We start from the raw sequence: 18,402 nt of genomic DNA on the forward strand, positions 1-18,402 counted from the left end.
GCTTCTTCCTTTCCGTTCAATTTCGGTGTCTGTGTGTGCATGCTTTTGCTTCTTCTCTCCTCTATCCAATGCATGTTATGTTGGCTCTCAGTGCTGGGCATGCATGTGTCTCTATGGCCTTTTATTGTGACAGTATTGCGTTTACATTCTCGCTTTGTACACCGTAAGCGTGTCTATGATAGAGAGAGACCAAACTGATCGAATGTGAAAACGATAGAAAGAACGAAAGAAAGGAAAAATATATACACACAAACACACACACACCGAGCCGAACCGAACGAAACAACAAGGAAAATCCTGCCGAGATGGAAAAAACTCCATACATAACAATTCAGTGTACACATAACATTCAATACTCTCGCCTCTACTGATGTTCGAATTTTCCGAACACACTGTGTGCGAGCGATACATCGAACAACCAAAATATTCTCCTCAGTGAGTTAAAACTCTCTCGTCCGTGTGTCGTGCGAAACCAGAAACGAAAACGTTGCCCACTAAATCGTGTATTGAAGAATAACTGTTGTGAATTAAATGCAAAAACAAAATAGATTCTGAATATAGCGACGAAGAGACAAAGTCGTTCGACTCGCTCGACGACGACAACGACAAAAATCAAAATGAAAGGGAATTAACTGTGGTGAAGCTGACAAAAAAAAAGAACACACAACCAATAGACCATATGATATGGAAAAAATAACATTAAATATCATAAAATAAACGCTGTAAACGGGAACAGAGCACAGCGAAGAAAAAAAAACGAATTCGTAACGCCACCGCAGGAGAAAAGTTAAAAACGCGAGGAGTTTTGAAATACGTGTATTTGTTTCGTTGTTTTTTTTCTTTCTGGTTCTTGTTGGGATTTTTTTTCACACATCAAAACATCGGCGCTGAAGTGACACACTGAAATCTGAACAAGTGACACACTCAATTTTTTCAAGTCCAACTGTAAGATGAAAAAGTAATATAAATACATACATATAAATCAGCTTATCGTGTATAAATGATACGCGACGAAATAAAAGGAATAAACTGTTTCCTTTTTTTTCTTTAAATCAAATAAAAACAAATGATTTCATGCATAACAAAACGAAACATAAAAATAACTTGAAACCAAAAACATAAAAGGAGCAACAACAACAGCAACAAAACAACATTTTCTATAAACTTCGAATCGAGCTGGAATAAAACAATAAGAGAGAGAGAGAGAAAAATGCGAACAAAACGAAACTGAAGACAATGAAGCAGTTGAGCGACGCTCAATGACCGTTTACTTTTGCCTTTTGTGTGCGTGCGTGTGTTTTTCTGTTTTTTTCCCTACTAAATGTGAATTAAATTGTTCAAACACCAAACTAATTCAACAACAACAATAACACAAACCTCCCAAAAAAAACAATTCTACTCGATGTTCACTCTAGTTGATTATAACTATATTTTTTGTTCGTCTCTTCACACATCTTCTGTGTCATCTACTACTATCACTTAGTATATAAATGTATAATTACTAAGCTCTTCTTCTTCTCTCTTCTCTATGTCTTTTTAAAATATTTGAAACAACAACAACCAAAAAAAGAGGAAGAAATGACATGTGCGTGTGTTTTGTGCTAAATGTTAACCAAAGAAAAATCTCTTAGTGTGTTATAATTTTGTTCGTTGTTGTTAATTTACTGTTACGGCTGTTTTTCTACCAAAATCCAAAGCGAAACGCAGAAGAAGAAGAAGAAAAAAAATAAACGCGCAGAGAAAAATTCTGTTGCATATCTAATTAAATATGCATAATACGATTTTGATGTAACGAAATTGACATAAAAACAACAACAACAACCAAGTCGAAGCAGAAATAAAAGAGAAGAAGTTAAAATTCATTTCCGAAAATAAATTAAGAACAGCGAAGGCAAATAAGAAAGAAGAAAAAAAAATTAGAGGAGGAAAAAAGCGCACGAACCAAGAGAGGAAAACGAATAGAAAGGACGCGCGCGACAGCGAGCGCTTGGAAAATTTGACAAGGGCAGTCAAAAACACACGACCGACCGACCAAACCGAATAGAATATTATCACCATTGTGAAAGATAGGCGAAAAGGGAAAAAGCCCAACCGAAACGCACGGCGCGCAACCAAGAAGAAGAGCCAAGCGTGAGACGAGAGAGCGAACAAAAAACGTAATCTCATTTATATTTTTATTCCGTTCATAAAAGAAACCAGAATGTCGTTAAGTAAATCAGACGCGGACACGATTGCTAAATATATTGAATGACTGCAGTCACATCAATAAACCTCCCTCCACTTTGACCTCCAAAAAAAAAAAAATACCGAGACACAGTCGAATCTAAGCTTTCCAGCCAGTTTATGGCCAGCCAGTGATTCCTGTGAGTGTTGGACGGTTTTGGTTCTTATTTTCTCGTTTTCAGCACACATGGAATATATCGAAGCAGCCCAACGTCGTTGTCATCATCAAACGGGTTGAATTGTCCACTATATAAATATGTATATATGTCCTTAGATCGTTTTTCTGATCCCCCTCTTATCGATGCCCATGTGACTGTGGCCATTTTTTGATAGCGTCAATTGTGTCCATATTGAAGCCCCATCCGTCCCAAAAAGTACTCTCCCCTTCTCCTAGAATTGACGATTAATAAGAAAATCCCAAAATATTGTAGTTTCAAGCGAAAATTCATTGTTTATAGTCATCGATGGGTCTTGATCAAAATAAAAAACTCGAAGCAATTACCATAAGGCTATTTCCGACCATTTTCCTCGTCGTCGTCGCCGTCTCCGTCATCGTATATGTTGCTATGAATCATTGTTGTTGTTGCTTATTCGGCTCGTGGCGCAATGCAACGCGCTCGACGCCGAGCAATTGAGGTGTCGGTGTTGATTTTGCTTGTTTTTTTGTTCCTTTTTGAGGGAAGTAGTTGAATAGGTTATAGTGTAGCATAAAAATTCCGCATAAAAGGCAAAACCATTTTCAAGAATCAACAACAAGCAATATATAATATCGTGGGCTCACTAATTTTGGTTGGATTTTTTTTCTGTTCAATATCTTGTGTTTGGTTGTTCGACGCGAACAAAATGAAGCGAAAGAGAAAGAAAGAGAGGATAAAAGAGACAAGCACGCAAGTGGAACCGATCACACCGTCAAAATCATAATTACCGACAAGCAATCCAATTGATAATAGGCAAACAAGACAAGACAAAAAGTAAATAGTTGAATGTAATCGAGAGACGAAGGGCAAAAGGCACAACGGGAAGAATAATAACAACGATAGCAACAACTGCAACATACAGCAGCAGCAGCAGCAGCAGCAGCAGCAGCAAAAAATAGAATAAATATTTACTTTCATTTGTACATTATGTACAATATATCATGTTAATCACGATGATGATGTTTGATGGACGACAGAGCTACACGACGTGAAGCACACGACGATGATGACGAAGACAGCAGCAGCAACAGCAACAATAACAAGAGCGACATCAATAACCACCCGAAACACATAACAACAACAGTAATAATAACTACGACGACGACGAAAAAATGAGTACCAATGATGTGCATGAAAACAAAGCTGAAAAGAACCGAAAATAACAGGGAAAAAAACGCGCTTTGAAAAAGAATAATAGTAAAAGCAAGAACAAGTGACGATACCACTCTCACTAAACATACTTTATTGATTACTAAAAAGATAAGAATATGCTATTTGGCATGAGGGTCACAAAGCACATTCACATTTATATACACACACCGAACCGAACCAAACGAAAGAACGAAAGAACGAACGAACGAACGACCAACAACAACATCAAATGAAAAAAAGAAGAAGAATGAAAACGAAAACGGAAGAAAGGTATTACATTCGTTCGTGTAACTTTTCCGCTATGTGTGAAATGTCTGTGTCTGTGCTTTTCAATCGCTCACTCTCGTTGTGTGTGTGTGCTTCGGTTCTTCTGTGTTTTTTTCTCTGTTTGGTGCGCGCTCCTCTCGCTCAACAACGACGACTACAACGATGGCGAGGACGAGAATGGGGTTGCGTCAAAATCATCAACTCGGATTATGTGCAATTATGAATTCCGACGATTTTGTGGTTTTTCCTCACAAGTTCATCTCAATAAAAGTCCGCATGCATGTAACAAATGGCAAAACAGCAAAGCATAGCAAATGTGTCGGTTGAAAGTGAGATGGCCGCAGGGATTCAGCGCGAGTAAGCAAAAGAGAGAAGGCGAGCAGAGTGCTTTTGAGAGAGAGAAAGAGAGAGAGAGAGAGAGAGAGAGAGAGAGAGAGAGAGAGAGAGAAGAGGAATGGGTGAGATATAGAGAGGCACACACAGAGAGAGAAAGAGAGAAGAATGGTGTAAGAAATATAAAACGATGAGCGAAACGCACTGAAAAACTACCATGGAAAATAGAAAATAATAACATGTGATACGAAAGTAATGTCTGTCTTAAGTGCACAATCGAAAAAGATATATTACATACTCATTGCCTAATGTGATATTTTGACCCTCACTATACGCTCTCTTTACCGCTCGCTCGCTCGTTCGTTTTCCTATAAGTACTATATTGTGTCTGATTCGTTGTTTGGTCATCATTTTCTTTCTTTTTTATTATCAATTCATTGCATTACGAGTGAGTTTTTGTCGATCGAACGAGCGAGCGCGCCTTCTCAGTGTCGCACGCGCTCACTTGGTTGTTTAGCAATAAGAGGAGGTGGGGATAACGCAGCAACGTTTTTCGGAGTGCTCACAAAATATGAGAGCGCACAAAATAGATGATATCTATCAACTAAACGAGAGCCGAAGAGCTTCTAATTCCATAAACGCATTCACTCATGGACGTCGTTAAAGACAATATTCGTGTCGACAATTAAACAACAACTTCAATGGCAAAACGTGTCAGTAGTCACGAAAAGTGAAACAGAACGTTCGTTGAAGAGAAGACCGAAATGAAATCGAAGAAAGACAATCAAAAGCTTTCACTTATGATGAAGGGAGGAAAAAAAGAACCGTCGAATGGAACTAGCATTAGTTTAGTTTGTCTGTGAGTATGTGTGTGTGTGTGTGTGTGTGTGTATGTGTGCAGCAACAGCTAGCAGCAGGAAACAGACACACATACACACCACAATAACAGAAGCGAACCGAAGACATGAAGCAAAAATATTAAATATCACGTCATATATATTCGGAACGGAACATAAAAAAACGTTTACCAAAACATAACATGGAATATGTACCATTGAGTTGAGTGTTGCCCTTAAACGGTTCAGGTTCTTTTTTTCTTTGTCTTTTTCTGCTACTTCTGTTTCTTCTCTATATTTACTGTCTCTCTCTCTCTTGTTCCCACTCTCGCTGGTTTTTGCTTCTTCTTTATTTTTCATTGAAAAAAAGCGACGAAAAAGAAGTTAAAAGTAACAAACAAACAAAAGCACCGAATAGACAACGAAAACATGAGGTATGATACATACCATATATTCAGGGAAAAGATAGAAAATATAATCGAAAATGAAAGGAAAGGAATGGAATGGATGAACAAAAAATGTTCTAACGAAAGTGTAACAATGTTTACGAGTAGCCATCGTGGTGAAATAAGAGCCTAACATCGAAAGCCTAGAGCCACGGTTCAGTTCCACAACAGCCAATATGAATGAATGTAATGACAATATAGACAGAAATGACACAGCAAGAACACGCAGCAAGAGCCCGAATGTTAACCTGATATACGCACACACACAGCGCGCCAAAGTATATATGGCATTCGATATTGCTTTAACCGAGTAAGCTAGCGAGCGAGCGAGCCTGCAAAGCACACCACATCCTATCGATTCTCTCTCACTCTTGTTCCTATCGAGCTTATAGTCGAGTCGATGGCTTTTGCTTGAAACGAACAACGAAAACAGAGAAAATACAACAACACACACACACACACACACACACACACACACACACCGAATAGTCATAAAATACCGTAAGCTTGATTTCAAATTTGTCATTGCCATTTGGTAAATTACATTAAAATAACCATTCTTTTTTGTTAAACAAACAAAACGTAACAACAACGTCGAATGAAAAAAAAAGTGTATCGCAATGCAACTGCGTTCTGGAATTTTCAGCTCGTAATGGGGACTTACCGAGAAATGCCGCTGTGAGAGAGCAAAAAAATTGTAATTCGGCGTTATGCGGTTGAAAACGGGGCGGAATGGTATATATTTGTGTGTGTGCGCGAAGATGCGCGCGCGCCGTAAGCCCAATTGTGTAAGACAATCGCGTTTTTCCCGAATGAACGAGAAAAAAAAGAACTAAAAGAGATTTAGTGCGAGCACGTGTGACTAGTTGCCCTGAAATATTACTCCCTTTGTTTATCGTTTTGTTTGTTGGTGTTGTGTTGTTGTATCGAGAAAAAAAAATTCTGTTTCTTTCGCTCATGTTATGTTCATTCATTGTGCCATTCCAGGTAAACCACACACGCAACACGGCAAACATCTCTCTCTCTCTCTCTCTCTCTCTCTCTCTCTCGCTCTCGCTGCTGACAACCGAAAATGGGAAGTGTAAAAGCGAAAGCGATAAATTAAAAGCGCCGACAACCAAAAGAATGCTTTTCTTTTTGTCGCTCAAGTGCTCAGCTTGCGTTTGCTTACAATTTTTTTCCCGTGGATATATTTGTTTGTACCTGTGCATGCACACACTCTCGACCTCTTGCAAAATTTTACAGCTTTGTTGTCATTTTGTCTCCGTTGGCTCTGAATTCAAAGTCGACAGCACCAACAACAACGACGACGACGACGACGTATAACGAAATTTTTGTTGCTGTTTTGACGATGTAGTGTTCATATTTTTGGACTAAATTTTACTTCGTTCGAAATACAAAACGAGGTTCAAGAAGAAAACCAAGTAACAAAAAGTCAGAGAGAAACCGAACGAAGAGAAAAAAAAGTTTGAAGTGAAAACTGTTTTTGATGTGTTCAAATTCACAAGTAAAACAAAACAGAAACAAAACCAACACCAAACGAGAGAAGAGAAGCGAACAACAAACGAAAAATTGCGATTTTCCCTTTTGGAATGGTAAACATGAAATGATTGTGAAATACCATACCTCATCAAACAAAATGTTTAACAAAAATTTCATTGAGATAGGTGCTATCAATATTGCCAGCAGTGCTGGCCCAGCACAAATGAGACTTGGTAAAAGCCAAAAGTGCACACACATACACCGTGTGCCCATAGCGTGGGCAGGTTAGCGACAGTGAGAATGAAACGTGTACAGTACGGTTTGTGTGTGTGTGTGCAAACGGGTGAGGGGAGAATAAAAGGCAAACCCAATGGTTTATAATCGATTGAAGTTGACACAAGTCGCGAAGTTCAAACGTCGCACATCACCTACCTAGCTCACCATAATGGTGCTGGAGGGTGCGTGTACAATACAAAATACGCTCTCGTACAAACAACACCCTTGCCAGTACAGCGGATCGCTTCTTCCACAACACATTGATAGGACAATCGAAATCCATTTTGGTGAGGCTAGAAGAAGAAGACGACGAATAAGAAGAAGAACGAGAAAATGACGAATAAGAGAATGAGAACGAACGAAATAACAAGAACAAAAAGATAAAACAAAAGAAATGCGATGAGATACACATATATCGTATTTTGGCCCTTTTTGCACTTTCGCGCGCGTCATATCACTCTGCACACCCCACACACTCACACTCGACTAATACCCATTTTTATTCCGTTATGTTATATCTATATACATAAATATGCAGATGGATTGAATTGAAAGTCTTTGAAACGTATGCTATGTAATGCCACATTTGTAATATGAAGAAGCGAGAGCAAACGAACGGTGGGGCGAGTGGGTGAAGAAACATAGAGAGACGGTGCAGAACGTGAATATGTTTGTCATGCTGAACATCAAGTTTCGGTGTTTTTGGGTGTACGCAATGTCATTGTGGTAGAATGCGACAGCACACCTGATTGTTTCGAATTTCATTGAAACTTTTTCGAAGCTTCGTTTTGGTCGATACGTTTGTTGTTGCAGTGCACAGCAGCAGAAGCAGCAGCAGTGGATAGAACAAAAATAGTGGAATTTTAATATCATACTCAAGTTGGAAGATAAGTCTTCTGGAGGCTGGAATGGGTTCAACCGAAAGAGGAAAAAAGTATATCGTTTTTCTTTTCTTGGCGGCACATTCAGTTTATGCCATCATGGCCATCGCGATTATTCTTGAATCGATTGGAAGATGACAACAGCCACCGTCATAGCAGCACCACCACCACCGCCACCATGAATGCATCCATTATGCTTTGTTGAGTTTGTATCCTCCATTCCGGATCAATATTGATGAACGATTTTCGATGATTTCGATTCTTTGTTACTGTCATTCTGAGTGGTATTGTTGAGTGATAGTGGAACGAGAGACGTTAGCACGCGTGCTGGCTGTCGCACGCGCACGTTCTCAAGAGTATAAAGAAGCACATATTTCTTGAAAAGCACACGTTACAAATGCTTAGGTCGATTGAAACGGTGTGATGACTCTGCGGATTCGGTAACGGTTGTGCGAAAGAGAGTGTGTGTGCACGTGTTCAGTTCTGACTCTCTCTCTCTCTCTCTCTCTCTCTCTCTCTCTCTCTCTCTCTCTGTCTATCATTCTCCTTTTCTCTTTCTCTGGTTCAGCCATTCCGGTTTTAGTGTTATGTTTGCCAATGTGATAACGGGCAGCAACAACAGCAAAAAAGAAAAAAAAGGAAACCAAGCAGTAGCATACCACTGAAATTTATTTCTTTATTTCAAGTTTGTATGCATTCGTCTTTGTGTTATTTCGCTAAATTGCTTTTGTTACAGTAATTTACCGCACTCTCAAATCGTGCAACACTTTTCATTCCATCGTTTCTAACACTCTTTTGTGCTCATTTCATTGCGTTTTGCAGCTCGCATTCCCATTGTCGTCGTCTTCGTCCCGGGTACGGGCAGCGCAACAGCCAATGTAACGTATAGCTTGGGCATGTTTATTATGTATGTGCGTGCGAGCGGACGCGCGCACACAAGAAACGAAATGAAAGAGGCAAAAATCGTACAATCGTCCATCTTGAAAAAGTCAAAACGTGCAGCCAATATATCATCACGAAACATTACGGGTGTTGTCGCCGAAAATCCTTTAGCATGGGATAAAGTAAAGCGCACACACACACATATTCACATATACACATAAAAATGTAGCACACAAAAAGCACACGTTTTCCGAGGCAAGAAAAAAAAAATTAACGACCAACCGAAACGAGCTGAGCAAGAGTTGGTCAGTTTGGTCCAGAAACCCAAACGCGCTCGCTTCTCGTTTCGATATTAAGTTACAAAGTTCAAAACTTGACCGAAACAAATTTTTATTTCTCTGGACAAACTTCCAGCAAAACTAAATAAACGATTTATTTTATTTAAAGCAACAAAAGGACAAGCGATAGCGAAAGCTACAGCAAAATAGATACCCGAACGAAGAACATCGTTGAAAATGAAAAAAGAAGGAAGAAAACGAGCGCGCACACCATGAACACGCACAACATGCATAAAGAGGGCGAGAGATGGGATATGAGAATAAGAAAATTAGTTGAAAATAATTGTGTAGCGTTTATAATCGTGTCGAGTGACTTCAATAATCCTTAAGCGCACTCGGACGACACAAAGAACGAGTGGCTTGTGAAGCAAAGTCCAAAACTTGTTCAAAATTAATGATTCTTCACTTGAAACATTTTTTAAAGAGAGTTAGAAAAAAAATGGACCGACGGAAATTTGCAATTGTGTTGCTTCCACCTTTGAAGAGTATAAGCATAGGCTATGCCAAATATGTATATATATCATCGAGCTAAATTGCTTGATGGGCAGTGGTGTGCGCGCACATACACAAAAAGCTTCCGCAGTGGCGCATCAATTAAAATGGACGTCAGTTTTTAAAGCAAGACTAAGCAGAAAACACCGACAACGACCAACCGAACGTAAATGCGTTAGTGAAGAAACATTACTGGCCATTAAACAAATGACACTGTCTAACAAAGCACACACACACATACATAACATTGCCTTTACAACACACATATTCGCAGAGAAAAAAAAAACAAGAAATAAGAAATGATCTCTCCACGGCCCGTCAATAGAATCCCCCATCCGTTCGGATAGGATGCGAGGGAGCGTGGAACGGGAGAGAAATTGTATGTATTTTGAAAATTCCAAAATTGGATTCAAAAGTAAACGGAAAATTCCATCGTCAAAGTACATTGACTGCATCGAAATAATAAATATTAAATGCTATGTATGCTTACAGTGCGCTCATGCAGACGCAGACTTTGGGAAACAGTTTTTCGGGTCGAATGTGTGTTTGTGAGTGAGCGCACAAAAAGCCAAAATCATCGAAGCAGAGCGAGAGAGAGAGAGAGAGAGAGAGAGAGAGAGAGAGAGAGAGAGCTAAAAACTACATTATACTCTGACTCTGTGCTTAATGCCCCCGCATGCTGTATCTCAAACAGCAATTCTATACGCAACGGAATATACACGGCCGCGTACACTTTTCATGCTCTCGTTTTCTCTCGATGCAATAATTTCCTTGTAGATAAAACCGTATATTAATATTTTATTCATGCAAAGCAGCGATAAGAGCACCATCATTGCACATAGATGTACATATTTTTTGGTATGCAAACGAGAGAGAGAGAGAGAGCTTTTTCCCATCCAAATCGGTTGGTGTTTGTATGTATGCCATCGTTGAGCCTCGAGAGTTGAAAATTCCAAAAAGCAAAGAGTTGAGAGTTATGCGAACTTTGTTTATCGTTTTTCCTCCAGCCCATCCGAAAAATATAATGAAACAGTTGATTATTCCAAGTGCGAGTTTTGAGAAAGGAACGGAAGGAAAAAAATTAATTTATTCAAACAAAACGGTAGCGATAATTTGAATTGAAAGTGAGGATTTATCGAATTAAAACTGAAATCTTCTCTCTCTCGCTCATATTCGCATTCTCGCTCTCAGTATCTTTCACATATCTATGGAAATATATTTGGGATATGTAAACAAAACGAGGGATTTTGTGTGGTACAGTGTGTGTGTATGTGCGTGAGTGTGTGAGTGTGTATGACCGTTTACTGGCTACGGTTATGTCATAAATGCTTGCTACTGCTGCTGTCGTCATCAAATACAAACACATCCACCTCTCCATTCTATTGGATGTGTGCCCTTCCAATCGGCCAGAGCACTACTGCTTCCGTTGTTGCTGCCGTTGTAGCTTCTCCACATTGATTTCGTCTGTTTATCTATGGCGATCCCACCGTATATCAATTTTTCATTTCATTTCGAATTGTGAATAACGAATGAATGATCGAGAAAAAAAAACACAAACTCACACAGCAACATTTTGAAGGAAATTTATGCACATTGCAGAAAAAACGGAGTATATAAGGGTTGGTCATCGGTCGACAACTTTTGCGTTAAATCCGGAATCAAAGCCATGAGCCATAAACATCCGATAGTCGATTGATAGAGAAAAGCAATAGCAAAAAAACAAACAGGCAGTAGCGGCATCAGTAGCAACAAAACAAATTGCGTAAAACATTTGCTCAATTCCAATTCAAAAGCCATAAGTACATCCATTGTGCCGCACATTAAAACCGAAACGAATTTTTCGCAAAAGAATCAATAAAATGGGAATGAGGTGAGTGCAAAAAGCGCACAAGATATTCATAACAAAGTGAATGGCAGCAAAACTAGCAAGCGAAGCGAACGAACGAGTGAGTGAGAAAGTGAGTGTGAGAAAGATAGAGAAAATTGTGTGAATTAGAATGAGAGTGAGTTTGAGTTGAAGCGCACATATTTTTCGGGTCGAGGAATTTGAGGTAGAGTGGAATGTTTTAATTGCATTTTCTTTCACTCGTGTTCATTGTGCTATCTGGCTCACTCATTCATTCGTTCGTTCGTTTGCTTGCTCTCCTTCTCTTGTTAAAACAAGAAACAAGCCAAACGTGAAATTACCGGATTAAATTATCTTATTAAAAACGCCTCAAAACTGAAGCCGGAGCATATTTGGAAAATGGAACCCTTATGTGCTACACCATCTTTACGTCTACTTTTTACCACTGCATTCCAAATACACCGATTTTATGCCGATATGTCACCGAAAACGAGCGAGGGAGAGACAAGCTGAGGCATTCACATGTACCATTTTCCCAGGTACGTTACGCTGCCCCCCCCCCCCCCAATTTAATGCTGGGATGTGACCGGTACCATTATTTAGTGCTCAATTAGTGCTGGTGAATGGTACCATCGGTTAATTTTATGCTGCGATAGGGAGCTAGCACTAATTGTAGAAGTGTTTGAAAAGTCGATTTTGGCACTTTTACAGGGGAGTTACCACAAATGAGAATTTTTTGTACTGTGACTGGGCCATAGAATTAGTGCTGGATTAGTGCTGGCAAACGCACTTTTCAGATCTAAAAAATGCTCACTGGGAACCGAGCACTAATGGTCGACATTTTTGAAAAATTCGATTCTCCGTACATTTCCGCAAGTACCTGAAATAGATTTTTTTTGTATGAATGCTGGCTCTACGACTCCTGTTCGGAAAAGTGAATCACTACATTATGATTGAGTCATAAAGTGAGTCACAATATGAGTCATAATCGGAGTCATCCATTTGTCCAAAGTGAATATAACTTGATGTGACTCGCTCTTCATGAGTCATATGAAACGAGATAGATTCTGACTCCATTTTATAAGCAATGAGTCAGTCGAGTTAAAGAGACAGAATCGATATGACTCATTGATCGCCTGAGTGTGTCATGACTTTCTGTTTTGCGCACCAATACAGTTAATTCATATGGGACTTTTAACCAAAATCATTCCACGAACCGCACATTCAATGGCATCTCCCCCGTCTGCTTCGCACATTTTCTCTGGTTCAAATACTTAAATAATCGATTTCCTCTCGCAATAGGATGCATCGACGAGCAGTGATGAGCAGAAATTCGAAGGAAATCATCAAAAAATCTACATACAGTGCGCAACAGAGTTTGACTCAGGCGCCAGATATATGCATTGGCATAGAAAAAATATGGGGATAATTTTTGCTTTGTGCACTCTCAGTATATAACGGCATCCAGCTTCATCGTGTATCAGCACACTGAACGTAGTAGTATAGGACGGTTTGTTTACAAAGAATTTTTTTTTATAAACCAACTCTACCAGAATCGTACAGCGCAACGCCTTAACATAGGATAGCATTGCTATCATTTAAATACAATGCGCATCCTATCTCTTCTGCTGCATCCTATTACGAGAGCCATCCATTCATACAAAAAAATCGATTTCAGGTATTTGCGAAGGAAATGTACGGAGAATCGAATTTTCCAAAAATGTCGACCATTAGTGCTCGGTCCCCAGTAAAGATTTTTTGGATCTAAGAATGGCATTTGCCAGCACTAATCTAGCACTAATTTTATAGCCCGGTCACGATACAAAAAAGTTTCATTTTCGGGTAGTTCCCCTGTAAAAAGGCCAAAAATCGAGTTTTTACACATTTTTCAATTAGTGCTAGCTCCCTATCGCAGCATAAAATTAACCGATGGTACCATTCGCCAGCACTAATTGAGCAATAAATAATGGTACCGTTCACATCCCAGCATTAAATTTGGGGGGGGGGGGGGGCAGCGTAACGTACCTCATTTTCTCTCTGTCTCCATTTTAAATGGAATTTTATTTGCTCAAAGCCTTTTCATCGCCATTACGTTCACTTTTGAGATTGTCCACTGAGTAGCTGTGTGTGGAAAAATAACGAAATGGGGGACATGCTGTTTGGTCAATATCACCCCAAATAAACATCGACCGAATGACTACTATAAACTGTATGGAAATTTGACATGGACAAAGCCATACTATCATTTGAATACGATTTCGGTTCTGTTGCTGTTGTTGCTGTTGTTGTCGTCGATTTATTGTGATAATTTGCTGTGGGGCAATGCTTGATTATTCTTCATAATACAGTTTAAAATATCGATCATGGCAAATTGAAAATATCTATATACACAATAAAAACCAATTCAAATTCCAACTCGAGTGAAAACCGCAACGAAATCATAACAACAAAAAGTTTTCATTTGCTCATCATCAAACTATTACGCAATGTGCTGTTTTGGCTCCATTTCAACCATACAGAAAAATGATGGATAAAGGTTGAGCTTTTCAAATTCAATTTCCCGCCCTCGTCACCTTTCTTTCACTTCCACTCTCTTCGTTCATTCTTATTCTCTGGTTGAAATATGAAAATAAAATTCGATTGGTGTTGTATGTGTGTGTGTATGTCTGAAAAAAAAGTACGGTCGATGAAACGGCAAAACATGCTTAATCAAGATTATTGTCAATAAATAAGTGGCTTAATATCGAGCTGAATAAAGTGGCTCTTTATGCTTAATGTCAAGCACTTTGACCTACCGACGAGGAGACGAGGTAAACGAGAGTGGAGAAAAAAGGCGACTTGGAAAAATATTTATCAAATTGAGATTGAACCGGATCAGGTTGGCATAGAGTTTGAAAATCGATAAATTTTTTTTCGAAACTTCAAACAAGCAAATTCCAACACGTGTCTTCTTCATCCATCGGCAAAAAGAAAAAAAAACTGTGTATATACGTTCATTGGTTCGTAACTACGTTCAGCTTCGAAACCTTCAAAGTGTGTTGAGGACATGTGTGTGCTTGTCGGTTGGCATTCAGCCGTTGAATCTTGTAACACTTATCATATACGTATGTATGTGCGTATTATTCCACTTTTTTTCTTGTCAAGCTTCACTTTTATCGTAAATTATTTTCGGTAAACAATCTGAATTAATGTAATTTTTGGGCGGTGAACTAATTGATGGCAATGCGTTTCGTTGTTGATGTTTCTTTTTGTTTTCTACTTTGGTTTAATGAAGATTTCGGCCGCTTGAGTGAATGTAAACATTTTTGATGAAAAGTATCGTTGATTCATCGGACACATTAACAATTAATTTGTTCCTGTAGTTAAAGTGTGAGTGTGTATATGTCCATTTCAATATTTGAAAAACGAATCAATGGGAACAAACATTTCAAAGACCACTATCCACTCCCCGACGAAAAAAATGAAAAAAAGAAGCATGAGGAGCCATCGAACGAAATAGAAAACGAAAGAAATATGAAGCCAAGTGGCCAGTCACGGCCAGCTTTCATGTACAGCCGATAACAACTTCGATCGTCAATCGAAAGACGATACCGTGGAAACAGGGCAAACAATGTGCAGCCGAAATGCCATTGAGACCAATCAAATTATTTGTTTACACATTAAAAAAGGGCCCAAATCGTGTGTATGTGTGTGAGTGAGTCAGTGACTGTATGACCAAATGTTCTTTTGTTCCACCAAAATGACAATGATGATGACGATGATGATGTTCGTTCCGTGCGCTTCGCACAGTTATCGATTGAGCGATAATGACCCGAAGTCAAAGAGTCGCCTGGCAAAGAACCGAAAAACAAATAACAGATACACAACTGAATAGCTAATAGAAACAAATGCTAAAGCGCGATGAGTAAATGCGTGTTTTTGTAAATCTTCCACCCTCTGTGTCTCGCTCCCTCCGTTCTGTCGGTAACAGCACAACTAGAAAAATGGTGTGTTAAATTTGCTTGCGACCGCAGCACGAAAATACCAAAACCAAACACAAAAAAGAAACGCCAGAAGCGAAATGATGCCTTAGCAAATATGGATTGTGGCGCGTGGGTCTACATTGGCCCCAATATGATGATACATCATAATTTCATAGCCAGACAATTCGTGTATCGAAATGAATTAAAAAAAGGAACGTAATGACAACGACAACGGCAACAACTTGAAGTCGAGAAAATGAGTGTCATCGGTGAAAAATTATTTGAGAGAGAGCGAGAAAAAGAATGTCCGTGCGTGAGCGCACACACACACTTCAAATTCAGTGAATAATAAACCCCAAAAGTAATTTGTTAATAAACACCATTAGGTAAAGAACTCTTGCGCACTTCTGCTGCTGCTGCTTTTTACTTTCTTTGGTGTATTATGTTCGTCAATTCAATTTCTGGTTGATGAATTTTTTTTTTCTCTCTCGGCTCATCACCACATTGAGTTCTTAAACCCATCATCAAATTGATTAATGCTATATTATGAGTTGAATTTGAGCTCATCAGCTCTTATTCGTCCCACACTCTCAATCTATCTATCTCTCTCTATGTATATATCATTTTGGCCATTGCTTAAAATGTGTGCACACAGATTCAATCGATCATCAAATATTTACGTCAATTTATTTCCCCAATTTTTCTTCGACGAAACGTTGATTGCGCTTTTCCTTCGCAGCTTAATCGCATATTGAACGAACGAAAACATACACACACACAGTGAGCTGAAATGTAGTGAACGCGCGCGCTCTGACTCTTGCCTTGTTTGCCATTGCTGCTCATCGTCGTCGTTGTCGTACAACAATTCCGATATGGAATGTTACACGCTCTCTCATGGTCACGGCTCAATGACAACGGACGAATAACACCACCAGCAGCAGTAGCAGATCCACCATCATCACCACACCAACAAAAAAGCAACAACAACGGAAAATAATGTCGTAAAATCCATGGAACGGCATGCATATACGCATATATACCGTTTGACATTGCTGATTGGTACATCGAAGATAGAGTGATGTCTTTAGGCTGGCTAACTAGCCCTAGCGAAAATTTAATTGAAATATCCAGCTATTATTCTATCTCACTCGCACTCTCCATTCATTACATACTATGCTAAATAAATAAAATGTCGATACTGAGAGAAACTAGCACCAAATCGATATTACGTAATGAAAAGAAGAAAAGAAAAAAAAAGACAAAATAGCAATCATCTTTTTTCCCTCTATCTCCCTCTCACTCTCGGTATTTGTGTGTGTCATTCGGTGAGAAGGGCGCGAAAGCTCAACATTGTGTGGAAATTGAGGGTGAGTGTGTATGAGAGAGTTTTCGAGATAAATCGGCTTAGAGCGTTGATGTTTGACACGATAGCCTTCAATCTCATTCACTTTCCCTTTCTTCATTCACTTGTCATTTTCGTTCACCATGTGACCAACGAAACGCATTTCGAAGTCCATACATATACAAGCATAAAAAGGAGAGAGCAAAAAATGCCTTAATTTGGTACGCTTCAGTATATTTCGATATCTTCGATGGATGTCTTCAACAACTAATTAAGCCGAATACCTGAGCCCATGGAGCCCAGAGTGGTAAACACACCATGCTACACATTTCGATATCTTTTAATCGAATAACAATCCAATCGGATATCATCTTTTGCCTACGGATGACATCGAAACCATTTTATGAGCACACGGAAAATTTTCACGAACCGAACACGCACACAAACAGCTCATTCGCTTCCCACCCAGCACCAATTCAATTCACTCACTCTGATATGATTTTTCTCACGTATATTTACCAATTTCGGTGGGAGGTCGGCTTGAAGCCACTTGCCACAATGCGACTACCTGAAAAATGTTCACATTAGTGCTACTCAAAATTTAACAAATCGGAAAAACGGAACAACAAACACAAGAGCTTTTAAGAGCGAAAAAAATGTTTGTAAAGAAAATAAATTTCGAGTGAGAGAGAGCTGCTATTGTGCGGTACTCAAGGGATGGCTTGGAAATGGTGAGCCGGTGTTTTCTTCTTCTGTGGTCCCAAAGAAAGGGAAAAAAATGAGATTTCCATGTGCATGAAGAGACAACGCGTCCGTTGACAAGAGAATGAGATGGAGGAACCGGATGAAAAAAGAGAATGAAACAAGTGACTGAATTGCCATCAAATCTGCTAATTCATTTGGCATTTTCGACGGACGATGATACCATGAGCGCGCGCGACTCCATCGTCTTTTGTTTGTTTTCATTCAATTTTGTTTCGCTTTTCTCTTCTTCCGTTTTTCCATTTCTTTTCTTCTTTTTTTTTTTGGTCGGTTAGTGAGACTACTTTGTTTTTCCTTTTCTTTTCTACGTAGTAATTTATGCCGTTTCGGACATTTCTTTCCTCTCTCATCATCTTTTTTTCCCTTCATTTTCATCTAATTAAATTCATAATTTATTTGTTATACGATCATATTTCTCTGCTCTTCTTATCCTTTCGTGGGAAGTAAACACTTACTCACTTTCCCGTTATTGTTGTGCAATTTTCCGGTCTCGTTGGCATCTGGCATGGAATTTGGTTAACTTAAACGAACAACCAAACGAAGGAAGAAAAAAACGTAATGGTAGCCCATATTTTTCCGTCTTCTTTCTGGTGGATTTATTCATCGAGCAAAAGTTCCAAAACACAAAACTGACTGCAATAAAACTCTCTCTCTCTCTCTCTCTCTCTCTCTCTCTCTCTCTCTC

General features: G+C 39.1%; 1 protein-coding gene across 7 annotated transcripts in view; it reads left to right on the forward strand.

Annotated features, from left to right (window-relative positions):
- The first annotated feature begins 319 nt into the window (after positions 1-319).
- LOC129574996 (synaptotagmin-7) overlaps positions 320-18,402 on the forward strand; it is a 46,794-nt gene continuing 28,711 nt past the window's right edge. For 2 of the 7 annotated variants that reach the window (XM_055457740.1, XM_055457742.1), the window contains exon 1: positions 356-1,284. The gene's annotated coding sequence lies outside the window, so the exon portion shown is untranslated. Of the gene's footprint in view, positions 2,157-18,402 lie in introns of all 7 variants that reach the window. The other 5 variants (XM_055457743.1, XM_055457741.1, XM_055457744.1 and 2 more) reach the window with 5 other exon arrangements.

This window comes from Sitodiplosis mosellana, unplaced genomic scaffold (assembly GCF_009176505.1).
Source record: "Sitodiplosis mosellana isolate CC-2019 unplaced genomic scaffold, AAFC_SMos_1.0 Smas_scaffold_6166, whole genome shotgun sequence".
Taxonomy (NCBI): Eukaryota; Metazoa; Arthropoda; class Insecta; order Diptera; family Cecidomyiidae; genus Sitodiplosis; species Sitodiplosis mosellana.